This window comes from Moschus berezovskii, chromosome 2 (genome assembly GCF_049115385.1).
Source record: "Moschus berezovskii isolate FMDL1 chromosome 2, NW_MosBer_1.0, whole genome shotgun sequence".
NCBI classification, from domain to species: domain Eukaryota; kingdom Metazoa; phylum Chordata; class Mammalia; order Artiodactyla; family Moschidae; genus Moschus; species Moschus berezovskii.
The window spans coordinates 7,522,802-7,532,439 of record NC_142461.1 but is presented as its reverse complement, the minus strand read 5'-3'; the positions used below and the strand labels follow the sequence as shown (position 1 = coordinate 7,532,439).

The 9,638-nt window shown below is 47.7% G+C and overlaps 1 long non-coding RNA gene across 1 annotated transcript in view; it reads right to left on the bottom strand.

Moving 5' to 3' along the window:
• LOC129537881 (uncharacterized) overlaps window positions 1-9,638 on the bottom strand; it is a 40,174-nt gene that overhangs the window by 30,395 nt on the left and 141 nt on the right. The gene's annotated exons all lie outside the window — the stretch shown is intronic.

The following is a 9,638-nucleotide window of genomic DNA, read 5'->3' as shown; positions in this document are numbered from 1 at the left end:
TTGAAGCCTCCCAAGTGGCACAGTGGTAAAGAATCTGCCTGCCAATGCAGGAGACGCAAAAGACAAGGGTCTGACCCCTAGGTCAGGAAGATCCCCTGGAGCAGGGAATGGCAACCTGCTCCAGCATTCTTCCTTAAAGAATGGACAGAGGAGCCCGGTGGGCTACAGTCTATGGGGTCTCAAGGAATCAGACACAACTGAGAACTCAGGCACAGCACCTTGACAAGTACAACCGCTGGCATACAGGGGCTGGCATTGAGTGAACAGGCAAAAAGAAGTACTGACTGGAGGAGCGCGAGGAGAGGGGAGGTGGTAGAGCTGAAGGGCCGTCAGCAACAGGAGATGGAGGGCACGCTGCAGTTTCACTCATGTCTGACGTTGATGACACAGTTCCTTGCTAGAATCAGATGCACATTTGAAGCTTTGAAAGTTCACAGTTGGAAGATTCATATGTAGGGGCTTTACTGGATAGGGTCTTCGGTTGGGTCCCCAGCAGCAGACCAGAGACAAGGAGCTGGGGGTATACAGCGGCGCAGTGATTTCAGAAAGCACCAAGAGGAGAGTGGAAGCGAGGGAGGGGAGGCAGCCTGTCCAGGCGCACAATCAGACAGGTAAGGTCTCCGAGCAAGTGGGACTCCGTCCTAGGGAGCTTTGGGAGTTCAGTATTGGACCCTCTAGACATGTTCCACTACCAGGGACCAGAACTAGGGAATGTATCCACCAACTCCCAACAGTCCACCGCTCCCTCCCAGAGAGGTGCGGGCACTTGCAATTGGATCCATCAAACTAAGTGCACAAGAAGAGTGCTACAGTGCGGCCAGAGCCATGCCTACCGCCCTGGCAGCTTACCTTTTGGCAACAATGGCCTGTGGAAGGATACAGAATATCCTATGTGGCAGCCTTACAAGCCCAAACTCATTCTAGTAGCTCTCTACTGGGGAAGGGTCTCCCAGCTCCCACCAATTCTCCCTCAGGGTAACTTCTGAAAACCTAAAATAAAAACAAAACAAAACAACAGCCTGTCATTTTACCAGCTAAATGGATTTATTCAGAAACAGCAAAGCAGTGCCATTTGGGACATGCGATCCATGGTGAACAACAAAGTCCAAAGAACAAGGAGAGAAATGTTCCTTTAAAGGGGAAAGAGGGGCCACTCTGAACCATCTACTGGACGAAACTGGAAATTCAAAGGGTAGTGGCTTTTCATTGGCTGAGTTAGGACTCCTCCTCCTGCTGGGTAGTGACATAGCAGCCCTCTTCCTGTTTGGCGATGCAAGGTTTTATCTCTTTCTGGGGAGTCTGCGATGGACATCAAGAGGTAGAGCACCAGAGTTCTCCCTTCTGTCCTCCCAGGATTGGTCGCTCAGACATATCCAACTCTTTGTAACCCCATGGACTATAGCCAACCAGGCTCCTCTGTCCCCAGATTTCTCCAGGCAAGAATACTAGAGTGGGTAGCCATTCCCTTCCCCAAGGGATCTTCCCAACCCAGGAATCAAACACAGGTGTCCAGCATTGCAGGCAGATTCTTTACTGTCTGAGCCATCAGGGAAGCCCTTAATCCCCTGCTGCTGCTGCTGCCGCTGCTAAGTCACTTCAGTCGTGTCCGACTCCGTGTGACCCCATAGACGGAAGACCACCAGGCTCCCCCTTCCCTGGGATTCTCCAGGCAAGAACACTGGAGTGGGTTGCCATTTCCTTCTCCAATGTGTGAAAGTGAAAAGTGAAAGTGAAGTCGCTCAGTCATGTCCGACCCTTAGCGACCCCACGGACTGCAGCCTACCAGGCTCCTCCATCCATGGGATTTTCTAGGCAAGAGTACTGGAGTGGCTTGCCATTGCCTTCTCCGCTTAATCCCCTACCTGTAATCTATTATTTTCTGTAAACTTAGCATCTGATCTATGACTACTTGCTTACAGCTTCCTGGAGTTCATTCCTATGTGCACAAAATCAAACTAAAGTGATGGGAGTTTAGGGGTTTAAAAAAAAAAACGGGACTTCTCTGGTGGTCCAGTAGCTAAGACTCCATACCCCCAATACAGGGGTTCAATCCCTGGTCAAGGAACTAGATCCCACATGCCACAACTAAAAAAAATGCCCCGCATGCCACAATGAAGATCGAATATCACACATGCAGCAACCCAAATGCAGTGCAGCCAAATAAATAAATATTTAAAAAAAAAAACAGCTGAGAAGTTATCAGTTCAGTTCAGTCGCTCAGTCGTGTCCAACTCTTTGTGATCCCATGGACTGCAGTACACCAGGCTTCCCTGTCCATCACCAGCTCCCAGAACTTACTCAAAGCATGTCCATTGAGTTGGTGACGTCATCCAACCATCTCATCCTCTATCGTCCCCTTCTCCTCCCGCCTTCAATCTTTCCCAGCATCAGAGTCTTTTCCAATGAGTCAGTTCTTCGCATCAGGTGGCCAAAGTATTGGAGTTTCAGCTTCAGCATCAGTCCTTCCAATGAATATTCAGGACTGATTTCCTTTAGGATGGACTGACTGAAACTCCTTGCAGCCTAAGGGACTCTCAAGGGTCTTCTCCTACACCACAGTTCTAAAGCATCAATTCTTCAGTGCTCAGCTTTCTTTATAGTTCAACTTTCACATCCATACATGACTGCTGGAAAAACCAAAGCTTTGACTAGACAGACCTTTGTTGGCAAAGTAATGTCTCTAATTTTTAATATGCTGTCTAGGTTGGTCATAGCTTTTCTTGCAAGGAGTAAGCGTCTTTTTATTTCATGGCTGCAATCACCATCTGCAGTGATTTTGGAGCCCCTCAAATAAAAAGTCTGTCACTGTTTCCACTGTTTCCCCATCTATTTGCCATGAACTGATGGGACCAAATGCCATGATCCTAGTTTTCTGAATGTTGAGTTTTAAGCCAACTTTTTCACTCTCCTCTTTCACTTTCATCAAGAGGCTCTTTAGTTCTTCTTCACTTTCTGCCATAAGGGTGGTGTCATCTGCATATCTGAGGTTATTGATATTTCTCCCAGTAATCTTGATTCCAGCTTGTGCTTCATCCAGTCCAGCATTTCTCATGATTTACTCTGCATATAAGTTAAATAAGCAGGGTGACAATATACAACCTTGACGTGCTCCTTTTCCTATCTGATACCAGTCTGTTGTTCCATGTCCAGTTCTAACTGTTGCTTCCTGACCTGTATACAGGTTTCTCAAGAGGCATGTCAGGTGGTCTGGTATTCTTATCTCTTTAAGAATTTTCCAGTTTGTTGTGATCCACATAGTCAAAGTCTTTGGCATAGTCAATAAAGCAGAAGTAGATGTTTTCCTTGAACTCTCTTGCTTTTCTGAGAAGTTATACCTCTGTCTAAATGAGTGAGTCAGTTCCATGAATCAGTTACTCAAGAGATACTGGTTGGTGCCAGGGCCTATTTCTGCCCAGGGAGCCGCAACCCTCGGCATGTAATATAATGATATAGGATGCAGAGGTGTGACTACATTTTATGAATTGTCAGCAGTCTGCTTTTTACCTTACTGTCTCTTTAGGTGGGCTTGGGAGAAGAAGGCAGTGATCCCAAAAGAAGAATGCCTTGGAGGACACGGTCCTGGTGGGACAAACCATCAGCAGGGAGTGGGAAGCCGCTCTCCAGGAGCCAGTGCCTCCAGGGTGAGTCCCATCCATTTTTGAAGGTTGGTCAGCATATCCCACCCCACTCTGAGCGTTGGCTTCTCTGGGCGCTAAATGGATGTCTTGGAAGCCAGATTCCTACAGGGGCTCAGAAGCCCTGACTTCAACTCCCATCTCTGAGCTCCAGGCCCTTTCAGGGGATGCGTGCGAAGTTGCTTCAGTAGTGTCCGACTCTTTGTTGCCGCATGGACTATAGCCTGCCAGGCTCCTCTGTCCATGGGATTCTCCAGGCAAGAACACTAGACTGGGTTGCTGTGTCCTCCTCCAGGGGATCTTCCTGACCCAGGGATCAAACCTGCATCTCTTATGTCTCCTGCATTGGCAGGGGTGTTCTTTACCACTAGCGCCACCTGGGAAGCCCTTTCACAGGATGCGTGCAGTCACTTCAGTCGAGCCTCGTCTAAATAACTTTAATCCAGCCTCAAAGCCTAAACTGCAGATTGCAGTCCCTTACTTCCCCCATCCCTGGAATTTGGCCTCACAAACTACTGCCAACTCAAGCTTCTAAGCAGATATTTATGACTGCCCTCACTGCCACCTCCTGCCAGCTCCATGCCTACCTCCCCAGGAGGCTGGTTTTTTATGAAGGTCTCTAAGGGCCCGCTCTCGATCCTTGGTTCCTCGTTTTGTAACAGAGAAGACTCACTGAAGGACGTGTCCTCTGAAACTGCCCAGAGAGATCAGCTTGTTTAATCCTCCCAGCATCACTGAGAATAGAGCCTCTTTTGCTCTTTTGTAAATGAGAAAGCTCAGGGTGAGAGCTTAAGCCACCTGCACACTGCAAGCAAGGGGCAGAGCTAGGATTTAAACCTAGGTCTGTGTGCCCAAAGCCTATATTCTGTTCACTTCCTGACTCCCAAGGTACATATAAACCTGTTTCCCCAATCTTGGCATGAGATGCAGGATATTCTTAAAGTTTTATGAAGATCCGTGATCTTGTTGTAATAAGCTTCTACATGTAAGAAGCATGTAATAAACTTCTGGAACTCCTTTGAGAGAGACAGCTAAAATTCTAAGCAGAGTGAGTGACTGTTGAGCTGAATTGAGTTTGTGTCACTGACAACAACCAGGTAGGGAATTCCAGGATGTCAGGAGATGATTCCAACCTCAAAGTGACATACAAGCAGAGGCCATTCGAGCTCCAGGGGCCCTTACAGGACTCCTAGACCCAGCCTCCTTTATAGACAGAGGCCCAGAGAAGGACCAAAAATCTACTCAAGGTTACCTGGAGTCAGGTGCAGGGGTGGGAGCAGACCCAGGATCCCAAATTGGAACATCTAAGTCAATGTCCCTGATTAACACAGCCAAGCTTGGAGGCAGATGACTCCAAAGTGAATCTGATGCTCCTTTTCTTAAGAAAAGGCTCTGGGGTGAGTTGTCAAAGCTTCATCCCTTGCTCCTCCCACCCACAAGTGGTCAGGGACCCCTTTCAAGTGTCTCAGTGCTAAATCACCATGGGAGCAGCACTCCCCTCCCCCAAAGCACACCCCACTCCCTGCTAATTTTCTTGCTTCTACAGACCATGTTCTGGCATCCCTGGGTGTTCAGAGATGGGACAGGAGCAGGTCACATCCCTGAGTATTTGTCATTTTAGGAAATGCTTTTTCCACAGCTTAGGGCTATTCCACAGCTAGTACTGAAGCCCTGGCCAGCTCCCTTAGCACATTCACTCATCCGGCAAATATTCCCGGGTACCCTCTCAGTGTCAGCTCGTGCAGGATGCAAGTTACATGCTCCGTCCCCCAGATGGGGAAACCATTAATGTGGTGAGATGCATACTATGGTTGGAGGAGAGACAGGGGCCGTGGGAGCTACAGCTCCTAATCTACCCAGGTGAACTGACCACATGGGGAAGGCTTTCTGGAGGAAGTGAGCTTGAGAAGCGGTCAAGAATGAAAAGGAGTTAAAGTGGGATGGACAAGGTGTTCTGGGCAGTGGGTACAGCTTGTGCAAAGGCTCGGAGGCTGGGCAATGCAAGGTGTAATTGGAAAATTTTATCAGAGGGAAAACAAGTGCATTTTTCTGGCTGTCTGAGTCAAAGGGCTAGCAAGGGCAATCTGCTGAGATAAAGGTCAGTTCTGTCAGTCAGTGCTGGAGAGCTGCCCTGTGAAGGATACAGAGAGAGAGTACAAGGGAGGGTGCAGAGAAATACAGGGCTGCCCTTTACTTCCCTGGGGGCTCAGATGGTAAAGCGGCCGCCTGCAGAGCAGGAGACCCGGGTTCAATCCCTGGGTCGGGCAGATCCCCTGGAGAAGGCAATGGCAACCCACTCCAGTATTCTTGCCTGGAGAATCCCATGGACGGAGGAGCCTGGTAGGCTACAGTCCATGGGGTCACAAAGAGTCAGACACGACTGAGCGACTTCACTTTTATGGTACTCAGAACATTTTCTTCCTCACTGGGGAGGCAAACCTTAAACTTGAGAGGCCAGAGAAGGAGGTCATCTAGGGAGCATCCCCCAGTGGTCCTACCTTCTCCCCGAATACCCCCAGCAACCAAGGGCAGCCCATCACAGTCGGCCACAGCCTCATGGGGAGAGCTGCTTCCTTAAACCAGAAGGAGCTTGCCTCTTCAAGCTGTCCGCTCACTCTGCACTCTGGTTTCCTGTTTGGAGGTAGTTACCAAAAGGGACTCAGCCCTTCTCCATGCAGCAGCCTGTCTGATGTTTGAAGATGGTGCTGGCACCCCACTTTGCCCCCACGGAGTCTCTTTTGTCCAGTCATAAACATGAGCACAACTCAAGAATAGTATTGGACAATGCCAAGTACACAGCAGACCAGAGTTCAAGAAGGATTTTCGTAACTTTCACTTTTGCATTGGAGCAGAATTGATTTATTATGTTGCTTTCATTTCAGGTGTGCTGCAGGGATACAACTATATGTATACATAAATCTACTCTTTCCCAGATCCCCCTCTTGTATAAGTCACTACAGAGTCCTGAACAGAGTGCTATACGGTACGTCCCTGTTGATCATCTGTTTTATATTTAAGAGTGTATACATACCAAACCCAACCTCCTTATTTATCCCTCTCCTCTTTTCCCCTTTGGGAACCATAAGTTTGTTTTCTAAGTCTGTGAGTCTGTTTCTGTTTTGTAAAAAGAGTTTATTTGTATCATTTTTTTTAGATTCCACATATAAGTGGTAGCATATGATATTTGTCTTTCTCTGTCTGACTTCACTTTGTATGTAATCTCTGGGTCCATCCATGAATTATCCATTTGCAATGAATATGCAGATTGAATTATTTCATTCTTCTTTAAGGCTGAGTAACATTCCATTATATATATTCATGTATATACCACATCTTCTAGAAGGATTTTTTAGACTGAATCTGTGATAGTCTGGAGCTGTCGTGAGGAGAGGAGAAACCATCCCAGCTGGCTTTGAAGAAGTGGGTCTCTGGTTGGGGGAAAAGAAATCCCCAGAGATAGGTCCAGTCCAGACAAAGGCACTTCCTCAGTGTCCACTTGCATTGTGCTGTCACCTTACTTTTCCTTAATATTTTGTTGTTCAGTCATTAAGTCATGTCCAACTCTTTGTGACCCCATGAACTACAGTACACCAGGCTTCCCTGTCCTTCACTGTCTCCCACAGTTTGTTCAAACCCATGTCCATTGAGTTGGTGATGCCATCCAATCATCTCATCCTCTGTCGTCCCCTTCTCCTCCGGTCCTCAATCTTTCCCAACATCAGGATCTTTTCCATTGAGTCAGTTCTTCACGTCAAGTGGCCAAAGTATTGGAGCTTCAGCTTCAACATCAGTCCTTCCAATGAATAGTCAGGACTGATTCCCTTTAGGATTGACTGGTTTGATCTCCTTGCTGTCCAAGGGACTCTCAAGAGTCTTCTCCAACACCACAGTTCAAAACCATCAATTCTTCAGCGTTCAGCCTTCTTTATGCTTCAACTCTCACATCCATACATGACCACTGGAAAACCTTAGCTTTGACTAGATGGACTTTGGTTGGCAAAGCAATGTCTCTGCTTTTTAATATGCGTCTAGGTTGGTCATAGCTTCTCTTCCAAGGAGCAAGCGTCTTTTACTTTCATGGCTGCAGTCATAAAATAATATATTTCCTATAAGAACTTTAAAAAATGAAAATGAGCAAAGGAAGGAAAATAAAGATACCTTTCATTCTACTACCACCCAGAGATGATTCCATACTGTTTTCATATCTGTCTTTCGAACTTTTCCTCTGTGTGTGTGTGTTTTAACAAGCCTTGTACTGGACATAGTTTGTGCTGTGCTTCTTTTTTGTTTTTTTGCCAGTTTATGGGATGTTAGTTCCCCAACCAGGAATTGAACCGGCACCCTCAGCAGTGAAAGCGCAGAGTCCTAACCACTGGACCACCAAAGAATTCCCCAGGCTTTTCATTTAGTAAAATATGGTGACCCTTTATCTGGGTCACAGAACAGTTCTCTCCAGCGCTGTTTTGAAGGCCGCATTTAGCCTGCATTGGATGGACTTAGCGGTTATGCGTTTAACCAAACCCCTAGAGTCAGATATGAATGCTGTTCTCTTTTATTTTTTACTATTAGAAATGATGTCTGGATGTTCTCAAGTTCTTTAACAACCCAGGTGTCTTCCTTGTCATTAATAGTCCCATAATCATAGTCCCTCCTAAGTATGGGGGGGGGGGCCTAGTTCTCTCACAGGTTCCTTCTTCCAGGTGTTTCTGAGAGTCCCCAAGGAAGACTTCACTTTCCACAGACCTACAGGCTTGCAGCCTGTCCTCTCATCCAACCAGCCCAGATTGCTCCAGCAACTGCTCCTCTCCTGACGAGCCCTTCTTGGCATTTTTGTAACCTGTTTCTCTGACCGTGATCTCCCCACACCCCCTTGTCCCTAAAGCCACCAAAGGCCCTACAGCCATCATAGTCCACTCAGGAGCACAGGAACCTCTTGGGTCTTTCAAACCAAGAGACTTTCACATAAGGGAGTTGGTTGCCCAGGAGATGAAAGAGCTGAGAATTCACTCAGGAACTGAGAAGCAGCCCAGAGAGTCACCACAGCAGGAAGTTGCTCCATCCTTTGAACTAAAGGGGAAAGCGGAAGGAGATGTTATCGGAGCCCAGGCCACCTGACAGAAAGATGGTGGCGGCTGCCTGGCTGGGGGCAGTGGGAGCTCCAGAGCAGACACTGCCTTGGGGGGAGGCCACTCAAAGCGGGAAGAAGGGGAGAAATCCCCTGACTTCTCTCCTACAGCTCACCTGTCTTCCTCCAGTGCCTCCCACTGGCTGAACCTAACAGGAAGCCACTGGCAAAAGAGTCTGGGAAATGCAGTTTTCTGCAATTAACGGACCAGGATTGGCACAAGCCATACCTTAATTCCCCCAAAGCACAGCTCAACTGTGGCTGTTTAGTCAAACAAACTTTAACAAGGACTTGGAGCTGACAGAAAACAAGTACAACATAGAAAAGAGAAACTTAAATGCAGATCCCTGGCCGTCACAGCCTACGACATCCTAAAATCAAGGCCTCTATACCCTCCCTGAGGACCCAGCTGTCCTGCTACAGGACTCAGCCAGCTGTTGTGTGACTGGAACCAGTCAAACTCTCCCCAGAGGTAGAGATCTCTGATAATGTCCACCCTAACCAGAGTCCAGGCCCCTTCAACCTTCTCTTGAGGCCCAGTGAGAAGGGGAAAATCATTGTCTAAACATCCGTCCCAGTGGATATCATGTAATCCCCATAGATCCAACTGCACATGGTGAGACAGCTTGGGTGAGTAGTTTGAATCTTTATGGTCCCCAACCGAAAGCCAATTCCTGAATTTTGCCCCCATCTCTAGCACAGTAGAAAGAGTCACTGAAATCTCAGATCCATTTTTTTCCCCTAATGTTTTGCAGGTTCCAAATTCCAAAGGCTCAGGTAGGAGGGCCTGGGCTTCTCACCCCCAGCAGCCTCTCTGGGTGGAAAGCTATTCCCAAGCCCAGCATACATCATGGCAGACCAACATCAATACATAGCAC